The sequence below is a fragment of the Hakea prostrata genome, chromosome 2, assembly GCF_041222555.1.
Source record: "Hakea prostrata isolate BN-2017 chromosome 2, UWA_Hpros_2, whole genome shotgun sequence".
NCBI lineage: Eukaryota > Viridiplantae > Streptophyta > Magnoliopsida > Proteales > Proteaceae > Hakea > Hakea prostrata.
In genome coordinates, this window is record NC_142601.1 from 71,975,959 (window position 1) to 71,990,586 (window position 14,628).

Here is a 14,628-nt window from a genome sequence, read left to right on the forward strand (position 1 = left end):
TGGAGCCCGAAGGGTTGGAAATGGAACCAATGTTGGTGGATGACCCTTCTGATGACTCATCAACTCTCCTAAAATATAATTGAAGAGAGAAGATTAATCATGATGGTGCAAAAAGGGTGATCTTGGAACGGCCATAAATCGGTGATGGAGAATCCGATTGACACGAATAAGGTATCAAAATGAAGAGCGTCGAAAGACCTTTCCAACAAGCCAAAGATCTCCCAATTTGGATTTCATTTGGCTCCTAAACCAGGGCCGGTCGTTCGGGCCGATTGAAAGGCAGGTCGACCGCCCCCAACCCAGTTCGGGGCAGAATCGGGTTTTACCCTTTAAAACCCTATTTTGAAGCTCTCTTTCACTCATACTCGCATTTTATGTTGCTAGTACGAGGCTGAGGCTCAAGGAGGAGGTGAAACCAAGGGAGAGGAAGGTTCCTAACCGTTCGGACGTGTGCTGGCACCCGGATCATTGCGGAAACGTTAGGAAAGGTAAGTATCATCAAACCCTCTTTTTTGGGCTTTGTTTTAGGAGTAGTTCTTCGCTATAAATGTTGGATTTGAGTAGTTGTAACATGATAGGTGTTTTAAATGCTTGCAAATAGTTTCATTTATGTTTCCCTTTTGTTTGTGAGTGGTTTGTGCAATCGTTGCAAACGATTTTGCATTTTGGCTCTTAGACTCAGTCGAGAGCACTCGCGAGAGCCCAAAATTGGGGCTTTTTGATTGAAATGGAATTAGATCAAATTGAAGGTATACTTAGGACCCTATTGCTGCCAATTATACATTCCCAAAGTTTCGTTTCGATTCAACTTTGAATCGATGGTGAAATTTGAGTTTCGCCGAAACTAGGTTGAGAAAGGTGGGTTCGACACTAGTTGGCAGATTAGGCTTTTGTTGGGTGATTTTGGGAACTTTATTAAAACCCAATTGACTTCTAATTTATGTCTAATGATCCTCTTACATGATTAGGTTTATTTTGATTATAATCACCAACTCGTAAGTGTGACTTTGTGGAACTTTGGAGAGCTTATGCTAACTAAAAAGGTGAGGAATATACTAAACCTTGTCTTGCATGTTTAATTATGTAATTAAATTTCATTATTGATATATTGCCTTGCTTCAATATTTATTACCTTGTGATTTTGTGTGGGACTTTGCACGAATGAAAGGTAAGCAAGTATCTTTGCTTCTATTTTTAATATTCTTTGAAAACAATATGAGAATGTATGAGATGGGTGAGAATGAATGGATTGAGTGTTTTCTTTTATTTTCAAATTCTAAATTATTGATATGAAAATATATGGATGATGTTGAATTAAATTACTCTTTTTATTTTCTGTTCCAAACTAGGGTTGTGGGTTCGCCCATTACCTTAGTGAACTTACATGAGTATGCATCTAGACTTAAGTACATGAATGCTAAGTGTCTAGAAGTGTTTGGCTAGGTAACCTCATGAGTACTACTACCCTTCCGGCAGGGGTATTGAAGCCGGTTAACCCGTGATGTTAGTGGCTGGGTCCTGAGTGTCAAGCAGGCCCACTATCATCATAGAGAGGTAGGGTTGCATATAATAGATAAGGGCTCCTTGGCACTCAAGACCGGTGAAATGATCCGTGAGAGGACATGGAGAGCATCATGTCCATTATATGTGGATGACCACTGGGTTAAGGAATGTGATCCAACAGATGCCTCCTGTTGAGGATTCCATTCATAGGTGGAAAGGTATTGAACCAAAAGGGCACTAGGCATTAGGGGAGATATCCGGACCATATGTAGTATGAGACCGTATGACTTTGCACTGGGCTAGGATTATCCTTGACACGCGTCAATCTCATACCAAACGGTGATGTGAGAGAGTGGTGACCTATACTCCAACCATGGCTTGACAGGACTTTACCCAACAACCACGGAGAACCCAATAGACGTCTCTTGTTGAGGGAGAGTGATTGAGACCGCCCAAAGGAGATTGGTGTACAAACTTAATGCGTGTCTACCATAGAGACCTCATGATAGATTTAGGAGCATAATATCATAATCATTCATACATCATATTACTATCATTAATTACATTATCGATACTCAAGCTATGTGTGTGGTGTGGGATATTGTGTACGAATGCATGATATGATATGGAATCTTGTGTACGAATGCATGATATGATGTGGAATCTTGTGGACGCATGTCTGGTAAGATGTTGAGTTGACCTCACTGAGTTCTGTTGAACTCATTCCTTTTTATATGTCTGTTTCTATTAGAATATTCTGCAGGTTATGAGGACTCCTTCCAAGTGGAGGATTCGTCGCCGGCAAGCTTTCTTGAAGGAGTGACTGAAGAAGATGCAGACTTGCATGGAGCTTCATGCCCGGGCAAAGATTGTTCTTATGAGGTTGGATTCCATTAGGGAATCAGTTTAGTTTAAATTCCGCTATGACAATCTATGCTTCCTTCAAACTCTGATGTCCATTTTGATTAACTTTAGATAATGGATGATTGTAACCTTTTGATAATTCAGATTTAATAACTTATTATTAGAACTTGATTTATTCTTGTCCTTTTAATTATGCTATATCCTGTGTTGTATGGAATTGTCACTGAACCTAGGTCCTACGGTGTATCACCCCCACGAGTATTAGGGTATGGCCGGATCCGGCTGGGTGGGGTGTGACAGCAAGGGATGGTCGGACTCTAACCTCCTTACCTTGGCAAAAACCCCAAAAATAGATAACATTGCGCCAGCTATTTGGCACTAGCATACCCGGGCACATTTGGAAATGTATCAAAATTTCTTTGAACAATGTTTGGACGGGAAGCCGAAAACCCTTTTGAAAGCATCTTCGTAGATAGAAAATTCCGTTGGTTGGGGAGTGTTAGCTCTCTCATTAGACAAAGGAACGCGGAGAATGTATTCGGAAGGGATCTCGTACGTATGATGAATATAATCCAATCTTTCTTCGGTCATATTGGAAGGTTGGAATCATGGACTTGAAATAGTCAGATCACATAGTTTATGTGGTTAGGGGTTAGATCTTTGTTTTGTTCTAACTTATACTCTGCAAGGGATAAACTATCCTTCCACCTTTTTCTCTCAACTTTGAAACGAGCCTGAGCACTCAAGGTAGTCCGTTTTTGGTCGTGGTGCTCTGAAGGTAGTGGTCGAATTTCTAGTCTGGATACTTCCTCGTCATTTCTTGGTTGGTCACTGTAACAACCCCCATATTTCTAATCCGGAATCCGTATTGCAGGTCCGAGAACCCGAAGGTCTAGTCAGATTAATTTTGTGGAATGTCTGGATAGAAGTCCATGATCCATATCCAAAACCCATGGATCTGGATTCTCTTGTTGAAGAACCTACCTTACTGGGAAGTTGGATCTCTGGTAGAAGGCAAGTGGTGTTTGGAGATGTTCGGAATGAAAGTAAGACCTCCCCCATGTCTTCATTAGGGCTAGGTTGTGTTTGGGTTTCAACCCCCTGAGCAAAGCACTCTTGTATAGCAATATACTTGGGGGTGGTTGCTAGTGGAGGTTGATTAAACCAAGCGACCACCACTTTCTGCTTGCAGGAAAATGCCCTATTTTGCCCCTTGTTCATTATAAATAGCATCCCTCGCCCTATTAACGCATTATTATGTTCGGGATTGCTATTTTGGGCGATTAGGCGGCAGTGGAAACGTGCTGGAAGGTGGGCGAAGTGCTGTTAGTGATCTAGAACATTTTCCTTTCTATTCTTGGTGATTCTAGTTATGGTAATGAATCTCCATCTGCTATTCTCTTCTTTTTAACCTCTAATTGATATGAACCCATCCCCATTTTGTTAGTGGTTACCCAATTGATTAGTTGTAGCTCTCTTTCCAATGTTCTTGATGAGATCATGTCCAGAAATGAATCCCTGCATTTGTTAATGGATGGATCTAATCAAGGGGAATGATTTGGGTGGTTGATCTTTGTTAATTTTAGGGTTTCTTGTTACCCCTTTGTTCTAGACCTATTAAGTTTGAAATTCGGACTAAGATCATCCCAAAACATATTGAAATCAGATGATCAAAAGTCTGATTTTCAGAGTTGGAAACTGTCTGAAACAGGGGCGGTTGCTTGTGGAGGTCGCTTAACTTAAGCAACCGGCACAAGCAACCGGCTGGTTTCCAGTGACTGTGTAGGTTTGATTTTGGATTTGTTTTGACTCTTGACTCTTAAACATTCTTGTAACTGATAACTCTATGAAATAGAGTTAAGATTTATAACTTTTATACTTGAGATGGCTTGATTTAGGAGTATTTTGTCTTTGTTTTAGTGATAGTATTCATTAGGTGTTGTCTTATTTAGTCTTAACATGTTGCATTTTGTTTAGTTCATTTTTGTCACCATTGCATGAATTTCCCTTCTTTTTATAGATGAATTTGACTGTTTCTCTTTCTCTTGAACATGTAGGTGAAGATTCATAATAGAAGAACATGTCCTCTAACTTTGTTGTAGAGTTGTTGCTGCATTGCTACAACAACGGAGCAGAATATTCTCAGATCCAATTCAAATGGAATTGACCAAAAAGGGCTAACTTAAGTGGACTAAATTCTTGTAAATACATGATGGTTTTCAGCCCTTGATCTCAGGAGGAAAGTTCTAATCCTATGGCCAGAATCTAACCTAATGATTGAAGACATTTATGGAAGAAAGAGAAGAGAGGCAAGGAGGACAAGAGGGGAGATTCGACCAAGGTGTGGAATAGAGACTTGGCTGAGAGGAGGGAAGATAGAACCAAAGCTGGAGCTCTTGTGGAAGCAAGGAGCTGCTGGAGTTGCTGATTTCTTTGAAGAAGAAAATTTGGAGCTCATGTGGAAGCATTGAAGCCTTAGTTTATTCTTGTTTTTATAACTCTATCTTCTTATTTTCTAGTCTCATGTCAACTATACTTGGTTTTATGCATTTGAATTCTGTTATGGGCTAAATCTTAGCTGTGTTGGGATGATAGTAGTACCTAAACCTGAATTTTGATATGTAACTAATCATGTGTTCTTTAGTTTTATTGCAATCCACTTTATTGTTAATGAATTCAGCATGTTATATTGACTAATTTCAGTTCTTGAATGATCTTTCTTGAATGAATGCTATGATTTCATTAATTGGAAAATTAATGAAGTCTAGGTGTTTGTTGAATGGTGTAAGTTAGCATCATCTTTAATTAGGTTGTGTTAATTAGTAGGTTGGGTAGGAATACCCAATTACCTCACATTACCATTGATTGGATTGGGTTTAAATTGCATTCTTAATTCAATTCTTCATAGGAATATGCTGATGTTGATTTAGGATGCTAGCTTATGTGTATTGGAAAATACCATATTGCCATTCATTCCAAGTTCTTGATTTATCTTGGGGTTGTAGTATTGCTTTAGTATTTGTGTTTTAAAATTCAGGGGAAGGGAAACTTGATTCCTAACACACTTGTCTCTCATTAAGTTTCTTCCATTGCTCAAATCTACATTTTAGTTCCTTAGTTTTCTTTACCTGTCATTTGGTTAATTAGTTAGACAAATACCAATCAACCTTGTTAATTTCATTTAAATCAATTTTATTTTTACATTGAAAGTTAAGGATATAATTCTCCGTGGGATCGATTTTGTACTTATCATTTATTACTTGATTGCGATACGTATACTTGCGTAATATCTTGAGATACAAGCAACAGTAACCTTGCATATAGGTGTCCTCTGTTTCTACTTAAAGTTTTATAATTGTATTTGGATTGCAATTTAAAGGACTCCTACTAAATTACAGGTAAGGACATGCATTTATATTTATATGCAATTACATATATGTTGGTGCAACCTAGAGGGGGGGTGATTAGGTTGCAACTAGTGGATTGTCCCAATTTTTTGGTTTGTGCGGAAATACACGGTAAATTGAAAATTCAAATGAAACTAAACAATACAAGCAACCACAACATGAGATTTATAGTGGTTCGACTATACAAGTCTACGTCCACTCCTCTCTTGGCCTCAAGAGAGTATTCCACTATTGATTCTCTTTCAATACAATGGGTAGAGATCAAACCCTTACAATAATCTTTGTTGTGGGGCAAGAGAACCCTTTACAATCTTTGTTTAACAAGCAGGGCAAGAGCACCCCTTAACAATCTTTGTTTATGGGCAAGAGCACCCAATGACCAATTCTAATCTACCAACCTAGACTAGAATTGAAACAGTTACAAAGGAAGGATGTTACCTTAAGAGGTGTGACACTTTACCTCTTGTGTGAATGTGATGCAATGTGAGTTGTATGCTCAAATGGAAATGTATGCACCACCGACGCCTTCAATCACCTCAAGCTTGGCTTCCACAAGCTTAGAAACACCTTGGTATATTTCTTCAAGGTTGGGAGAAGGTGAAAGGCAAAGCACAAGGCTTTCTTGCAATTTGAGAGCTTTAGGATCACTTGGGGGGTGGGTGATCAAGTGTGAGTGTTGTTACTCTCAAATGCGGTGAATTGGGTTTATATAGAGCACCTTTGAGTGCCAAAACCCAATCCCCAACAGATAGAAAACGGACACATTTTTGTCCTGTTTTTCAGCCCAGACGGACGTCCGTCTGGTCAGACGGTCATCTGTCTCAAAATTATCCGTTGCAAACAGATGTAGAGGATATTCTCTTTAAACTAGCCGTTATAGTCAAATCTGGGCCAGACGAACATCTGTTTGGCCTGGACTGGCTCAGACGGACATCCGTCTGCCAGACGGAAATTCCGTCTGGCCTTCTGTTGTTTTCTGAGAAACAGAGTTATCAGTACAGACGGACATCCGTCTGCTCAGACGGCTGTCCGTCTGAACTCTATTTTGCTGACTTAAGTTGGGGCTAGGACATGGCTTGGGTTTTTGGACTTTTTGGTCAACCCTAAGCATTGTACACCTCACTAACATGTCCTAGGTCACTCTAGTAATATGAATTACATATAATTGATGCATTTACATGAATGTGTATGCGAGAGTGTCCTAAGCCCTAATTCAACCTAAGTCTTGATCTTCGACTTGATCTTCAACTTGATTTTGTGCAACGGTCTTCATGTCCATCTTGGCATGGTCATCTTGACTTAGACTTCATGTCCATCTTCATGTCTGTCTTGGCATGATCTTGGCTTTGACTTGCATATGGCTTTGACTTGGAGTTGGTCCACTTGTTCTCATCTTGAACTAAAACATCATAACTCAATATAGCCATTAGTAATTCATGCTTATTATCATCAAAACCAATAGAGGCTGATGTGGAAAATGCTGACATGGCATTTCCCAACAATATACATGATGGTTCAGCTGTTCTATTTACTATTCTTTGATCATGTAACTTGTTGTAAGTGTATAAAGCATGTGAATCTTATTGTATACTTGTTGTTTGTGGTGTTCCTTGATGTACTTCATCTTTTATGATGTTGCACAACTGTTCATGGTATGATAAAGAGTGATGTAGTGTAATTGTGATGGAAAGGGTATTCCATTGGGATATCTTGCCAGGAGATATCAGAGGGTTGTGGTATGGGACACATGCTCACTGATGCCTCTAGCACTATCATGATTACTGGATGACATACCTAGGAGAGTCTAGAATTGCATGGCTAGGTACCCCACATGCTATTACCCTTTCGGCAGGGGAATTGAAGCCGGGTGACCTGTGACAATGGTGACGTGGCTCTGTTTCATCCTACAGTGGTAACCAATCCCGTGCGAAGACTCAGTGGTCCACTATTGGTCATGCAATGGTAGGGTTGCATATGTTAGGGTTGGTGTCACATCCACCCAACTGGTACCCTATCTGGCATACCCGGGATGTGATCCACAGCCCCGAAGATCCATAGTTCAGAGACCACATCAGCCACATCGACAATAACACAATCATGAACAATCAATATTAAGCTACAATCAATAAAATAGAATTCAGAAATAAGATATCAAGGATAATCAGAGTGCGGAAATAAATATCAACTCAGATAAATAAGAAGACAGTGGGCGGAATCCACTCCTTCACCAAGCGGAAGTGAGGTCAAAATTTAGTTAAGTACAAGTCTCAAGTTATGAAGGTAAGTTAAAGTTATTACAATTCTTCTAAGTTTAACTGTCACAAAAAGAAGGGGTAACTACTCATAAGTCTCCTCCACAATGGATATGTCCTCCTCAAAGGTGAGGATCATGGAGATCCAACATGACTGCTCCCATACAACTCCAGGGCTAACCCTGGTACGCCGAGTGATCTTCTTCGGTATGGTCACCGAAGTCTTCAGTGTAGCTAGCCTCCGGATAGTAGTATGAGGTATCCGGGTCCGCCTCAGGGAGTGTGCCATCAGAGTAATCACCTGTAGAGTAGCCTAACAAAATATTGCAACAGAAAAGGAATGAGTTCCAAAAGAACTCAGCAAGGAAGTTATTCCACGACACATAAGCCACAAGAAAATCATAACATGATGCAGATGATATGAAGCATATAATGCAATACGATTCTATTCTAAGTATGCTGGTCATCTATGGTAGACATGCTTTAAGTCATAGCACCATACTTCTTTAGGTAGTCTCAGTCACTCATCACCGGGGGGAAATTGGGTCCTGCATCCCTCTCAGACAAATCCAAGGTTGGGGTTTCGGTCACCACTCTCTCACATCACCATTTGGTATAAGTATTGGCGCATGTCAAGGTGAAGCCTAGCCCAATGCAAGTCATCTACTTTATCATGTTAGTTCTAGATATGTCCATTCCTCCCCTCTCGGGATCCTTTCCGGTATCCTTCACACTAGAGTCACGGATATTACCCACCGGACTCATCAACCCTATTGGTCATCCACAAATGGTAAACGGGAAGCTCTCACGTCCCTCTCACGGATCATTTCACCAGTCTTGAGTGCCCGTGAGCCCAAGTCTAGCCATTTGCAACCCTACCAATAAATGGCCACTTTCGGGTAACCGTAATGCAATTTATGTCCTCTCACGGAGTGGATACCGGTCTTGAGCGCCCACAAATCCACACCACTACCACGGGTTGTTCGGTCTCAATGCCCTTCGAATCGGGTCTGATATGATAGGGACATCCTAGCCATACATCTAGACAAGTCCTATGTATGTCATTCAATAACTCTGGAAGCGTCGATGGACACCTTCGGAGAACATCCCATACTATTCCCTCCAATGTCCAAGGACAGAAGCACCAGTAGGGTACCCCTCAATCCCAAGTTATACTTAAGCAACCACATGCCCAAGTTCATCATATCAGTTCACAAGATACAACATCATAATAAACATTCAATTCATGACATTGACATAAGTCATCATATATTGAAATTGATAAACATGATAAGACATTGAAATAACATAATGTAGACACAAAACTACTGGTGAAAGACATATGTAGCAAGTCTAACATGATAAGAATATGAAATAGAAACTATATTTACTAGGTTAGGAACACCAAGTCAAAATCCCATATCCTAAGTAATTATATCGATAACTATCCTTACCTTGAATCGGAGATGAGAATGGTCCAAGATCACAAGCAAGTGGCCTAAATTGTCTTAAAACCCTAAACAAGCATATATGAAAGGTTAGAGAAGAATTCAGAACAATTGGAGATCAAACGAATCAGAACTAGGCAAAAGTTGCTGACAGCAACTCTATTGGTCGATACATTTGGTCGATAGTATCGACCAATAGTATCAACCAAATCAATTCCAGGACAGCAAGCTAGCTTTTTGGATTCTTGCCCAGATTTGGTCTTCCGGGTCTCGGATTGACACGAAACTTGGAGGATAGTATAAACACAACATGGGGACACTAATTATCAAGAAATTTTCATAATCCAATGGTCCATTTGGAAATTCCCAAATCGACATATTAAGGTTAAGAGTTGTAGGTCATGGCATTGGCTACATCTCAATGCAAATTAGGGGAAAACATGGGGGATTAGGTAGGGAATCATTTAGAAGTAACATGGAACACATATGCAAGGTATAGATTAGGTTAATCATGAGCTTCATCTCAGTTTTGGTAAATAAAGCAAGTTGGTAAGCAATAAATCATGGAAATGTGTAGTTAATGATCATGAGGTGAATCAATCATAGTCATATCGGTGAAAACATCATTGTATGGGGTTTAGAAGGTTCATGGCAAGGTGTATGCAAGGTTGCAGCACCTTGGCCATGGTCCCAATAGTGAAATAGAGGAAAGATGAGTGAGAAAGTGATTAGGAGAGAGAGTGTCATACCTTTAAAGTGGAACAAGAAAGTAGGAAAGAGTGGTTGGCAATGATTGATGAAGAAGATGCTTCACCACTATCAAGGAGGAGTTCTTGGGAGGCTCTCCCACGTTCCCAGATGTTAAAAACGCGAGAATAGGGCTCCAGTCTCGAGGAATAAATAAATAGAAAAGAATATTCCAAAAATCTTTAAATCTGGGTTCAGCAAACTTGTTGGTCGATACATTTGGTCGATAGTATCAACCAATAGTATCGACCAAAACAGTTTCTGCAGAATTTTACAGAATAGTTCAGCAACTTTAGGTGCGGACTTGGAGGGCTATATAAGGTCAAATTGCATGAGGTTTTCTCCTACAGTTCACTCAAGAGGTCTAGTTTTAGGGAGTACCTTCGGATTTTGCACCGGAGTCCATTTGATATCTCAACTGTCTCACTCTTCATCAGTGCGCAGATTCTAACTTAACACTGGTAATGTGCTCAAGGAAGGAGCAGCATCATCAATGTCCATAAACTGGAGTTCCGACATTACGTCATCAACCAGTAGGGCCCATAAGTCCCTTCTACCACCACTTCGGATCTTCGGACCTATAAACATAACAATGACCGGGTCGGGTCAAGGTTAGGTAAAAGCTGGATTTTACAGTTGGGCTCATGGACGTCCAAGGAGCAGATAGAGTGTCGTGAGGAGTCATGAGAGCATCCGCCCAATAATATGTGGATGACCATAGGGTTAAGGAGTGGAGTCCAACAGCGGTAGCCAGTCTGTGAGGGTTCTCACTCCTAGGTTGCGAAGGATACTAAACCGAGTTGGTTGGTGCCATAGGGGAAGTATCTGGGCTTCATATAGTATGTTACCATTATGACTTGCATTGGATTAGAAACCCCGACATGCGCCAGTACTCATTGCCAATGGTCGTGGTGAGAGAGTGTTGACTTATCCCCAGCCATGGTTTGAGAGCCAAGTGTGGACTTACCCTTTTGCCCAGGATTCTTACAGAGGTAACCAATCCTTGCCGGATCAGAGTGACTAGACCTACCCAGAGGAGGGCTGGTGTATATCTTAAAGCATGTCAGCTGTTAGAGACTTGCATAGTTAGATCTTAGTAGCATTCATATTTCTGCATATCATCCATATCATTTCATGTATGCATTCGTGGATTGTATTGACATATATATGAGAATTGTCTATTCCTTACTGAGTTTGTCAGAACTCATTCCTTTCATTGTATATATTAATATGAGTTGTACAGATGATGGCACAACGTCGGAAGTTGGAGATGATTCGTATGAAAGAACCTTCTCGTATGAAGCTGATGTGGCACAGACAGTGGTACATGAACTTGCAGAGCATGAAGACTCCTGAAGATGCTTGGTGTGCGCTTTTAGCACCATTTGATGGGCGGAGGAAACAGGTTGCCAAGCAATTTGCCCTTCATATGGAGAAAGATTGGAGGACCCCCTTTACTTGTTAATTTAGAAAACCAGTTTTTAGATTTAGAAAAGAAAACCGGAAAGAGGATTATTTAGTTTATTTATTTTGCTTCCGCTGAACTCGGTATTACATTTGATTATTGATTCTTTCCTTTGATTCTTTCTTGGATATTTAGTGGAGTATTTGGACTCCTGTAACCTTTTTATTAACTATTGCTCTTATTCTTGCTCTTGATTGTCTATACTTGTGTTTATTATTATTGATGGGTAAGACCATGGATCCTGTGACGGTTCACTCCCACGGGTTGTCTGGCGGATAACCGAGACGGGCGGGTGGGGTGTGACAGTCACGACCAAAAAATGATAAGGAAAAGTCTTCGGACTGGTCACTCATATGAGCCTTCGTTTCTCTCAGTTGGTCGTTCTCTGAATCAGTAACTGTTGCAGAACCTGAGGGTTTCTCACTAGAAGAAATTTTCTTAGGTTTAGAAACCACTGTCTTTACTCTCTTAACTAAGACCATGGTTATCTTAAGACTACAATGAGAAGAGAGAAAAACAAGCACCAAAGCAAGAGTAATGAACAAGGAGCATAGCAGAAAAAGACAACAAACAGAAAATAAAACAAAGAAAAGCATGTTAAGACATGTATGATCACAACAATACGAAAGGAGTGAATAAAACAAGGACGGATCAACTTACTGATTCAAATGGAGATTCACTTGAAGGAAGTCTTCAACAAAGCAAAATGTGAGATGACTAAAATTTCAAGGTTGCAGAGTTTGCAGAAAACACAAAGAAGTAAGTAAAATGAAGGAAGGAAGAAATATATACCTTCCATTCGGTCCTAATTCAACAGATCAGATAAAGTATCCATCAACGGCATAGATGCAATGACCTTTGAGATACTAAATGTGAAATCCCACCTAACCATAATCCGAAGACCCTATTTGTTTTGGAAGAAGAAGTGACTTGAATGAAGTTTGACTTGGAAGTTGGACCTTGAGTTCAGTGTTGTTATCTTTTGAAGGTCCTAGGAAGTCAGGGAAGACCCTTCCTTAAGTTGGTTGAGGACCCAAGTGTTGGTTTTGGCCTTTGAGATCCAAAATTCAGCAAGCTGCGAAGGGGGACTGTCTGGTCTATCCTCCCTTGGTTGATCCCATCGACCAAGTACCATCAACCAAGGCAGCTCTTGACAGATTGTTCTAATTTTGGAAGTTTTAGATTTTGGATCTCTATATATATGCAACCTCGATCTAAACCTAAATACTTTGCCTATTTACTATTGGAGAATGTGGGAAGAACCCTAAAGCCTCCTCCTCAAGCCAAGGAAAATCCCCAAGCATCTAAGCAAGGATTCCTCCTTTAATTTCTCTTCTACAAGGTAAGTATTCAATCTTATTCTTCTTAGATCTACTCTCTCTACTGTATCTTCTAGTTGTTTTGATTGTGAAGAAGGTATCACTCTACTGTAATGACCCAACCTCTGATCTCCTTTGTCTTAAAGTGAATCCCCATTCCCTCTGTTGTTCCATTGGCCTAAAATGAAGGTGTTGTCATTGTTGGCAACTTAAGTGGGCTTTGATATGGTACAGCAACACAAAAAAAGGTTCCAAGAGAAAGAATCCAATTCAAATAAAGAAAACTCAAGAATCCCGTTTTTGAGGGTCTCTGTCCAGTTTTGATCAACCTCTTCATCGAATGGTCATCCAGTGTCCGATTGAGCTGATTTTTTGAGGAGAGCTTCACGACTTCTTGATCTTCAAATCCAACGGTGGTATTGTTCATTGGAGATCTATAAGTTAGTCCGATTTGTACGTCAAAACACTCCTTGTTTAAGTCAGATAGGAACTCTGAGTTTGATTCAAACTCTGAGTCCAGTTTTGATCAACCTCTTCATCGGATGGTCAGCCAGTGTCTGATTGAGCCGAAATTTTGAGGAGAGCTTCACGACTTCTTGATCTTCAAATCCAATGGTGGGATTGTTCATTGGAGATCTCGAAGTTAGTCCGATTTGTACGTTAAAACACTCCTTGTTTAAGTCAGATAGGAACTCTGAGTTTGATTCAAACTCTGAGTTAAATTAATCTATAAAAGGAAAGCAAACTCCAGCAGAAGAGTAAGGCCGTTTTGAGGAGCTTGGGAATAGCGTGGAGGTCGAACCAGAAGACGTTGGTTGGCTTTGGAGATCTGAAGCTTGGGAATAAGAAGTCTTTTGTTTTGCTGAACAAGAAAGAAAGTGAAAGAGAAGGAAGAAGAAGCAGCAAAAGAAAAGAAGGGAACATGGTTGTATGGTTTTTGTAAAGAGAGAAAACTGAAAAAGATTGAAAAGAGAAAGAAAAAAAAGAGTTGGAGAAAAAGAGAAACAAGTATTGTTATCATGCATCTTACACAAGTTGAGGTAACCCGTATTCACAAGTGATTGTCTATTATTTTCTAGGTTATGTTTAATGATGAAGAATCTAGCTCATGAATGTAATTTGGGGAACTTGAATTATTGGTTTACATTGTGACCTAGCAAGTTGGAGCTTGTCTAGGGGTTGGGGTTGGTGCCCTTGTCTGAATTGCATTTTAGACTATAACAGGGATTGGTGTTCCTGGACTGTTGTAGCAGTCAAAATATCTAGGAGTGTATTGAGTAATATACGAAACCCTAGGTAGGGTATTACTTCGTGGATGCAGGTAATTTGGCCGAACCACGTAAACTCTGGTGCATTGCGTTTTTGTTTATTTTTCTTTGTTGCACATATTGGAGTGCCTTGATTGCAGAGTGGTGGTACACTATCTGGTAGACCCAGCCACATAGTGGTGTGTGGTGGACGTGTCCTTGTGCAGTTGATAGCTACGAGAATGTTCTAATTAATCTTGTTTCAAGATTAAAGAAGCTTCACATTGAAGTGAATTTTTGAAGACACTGATTCACCCCCCCTCTCAGTGTCAATCTGGGAATAAAACCCTCTATGTTTTCCTTGAAGCCATATGGT

The 14,628-nt window shown here is 40.2% G+C and overlaps 1 protein-coding gene across 1 annotated transcript in view; it reads left to right on the top strand.

The window, feature by feature from the left end:
• The window catches only part of LOC149026254 (anaphase-promoting complex subunit 8-like), a 37,974-nt gene extending 35,627 nt beyond the window's left edge, over nt 1-2,347 (top strand). The window contains exon 5 of the mRNA XM_089143278.1: nt 2,255-2,347. The gene's annotated coding sequence lies outside the window, so the exon portion shown is untranslated. The remainder of the gene's footprint in view (nt 1-2,254) is intronic.
• Nucleotides 2,348-14,628: the final 12,281 nt, after the last annotated feature.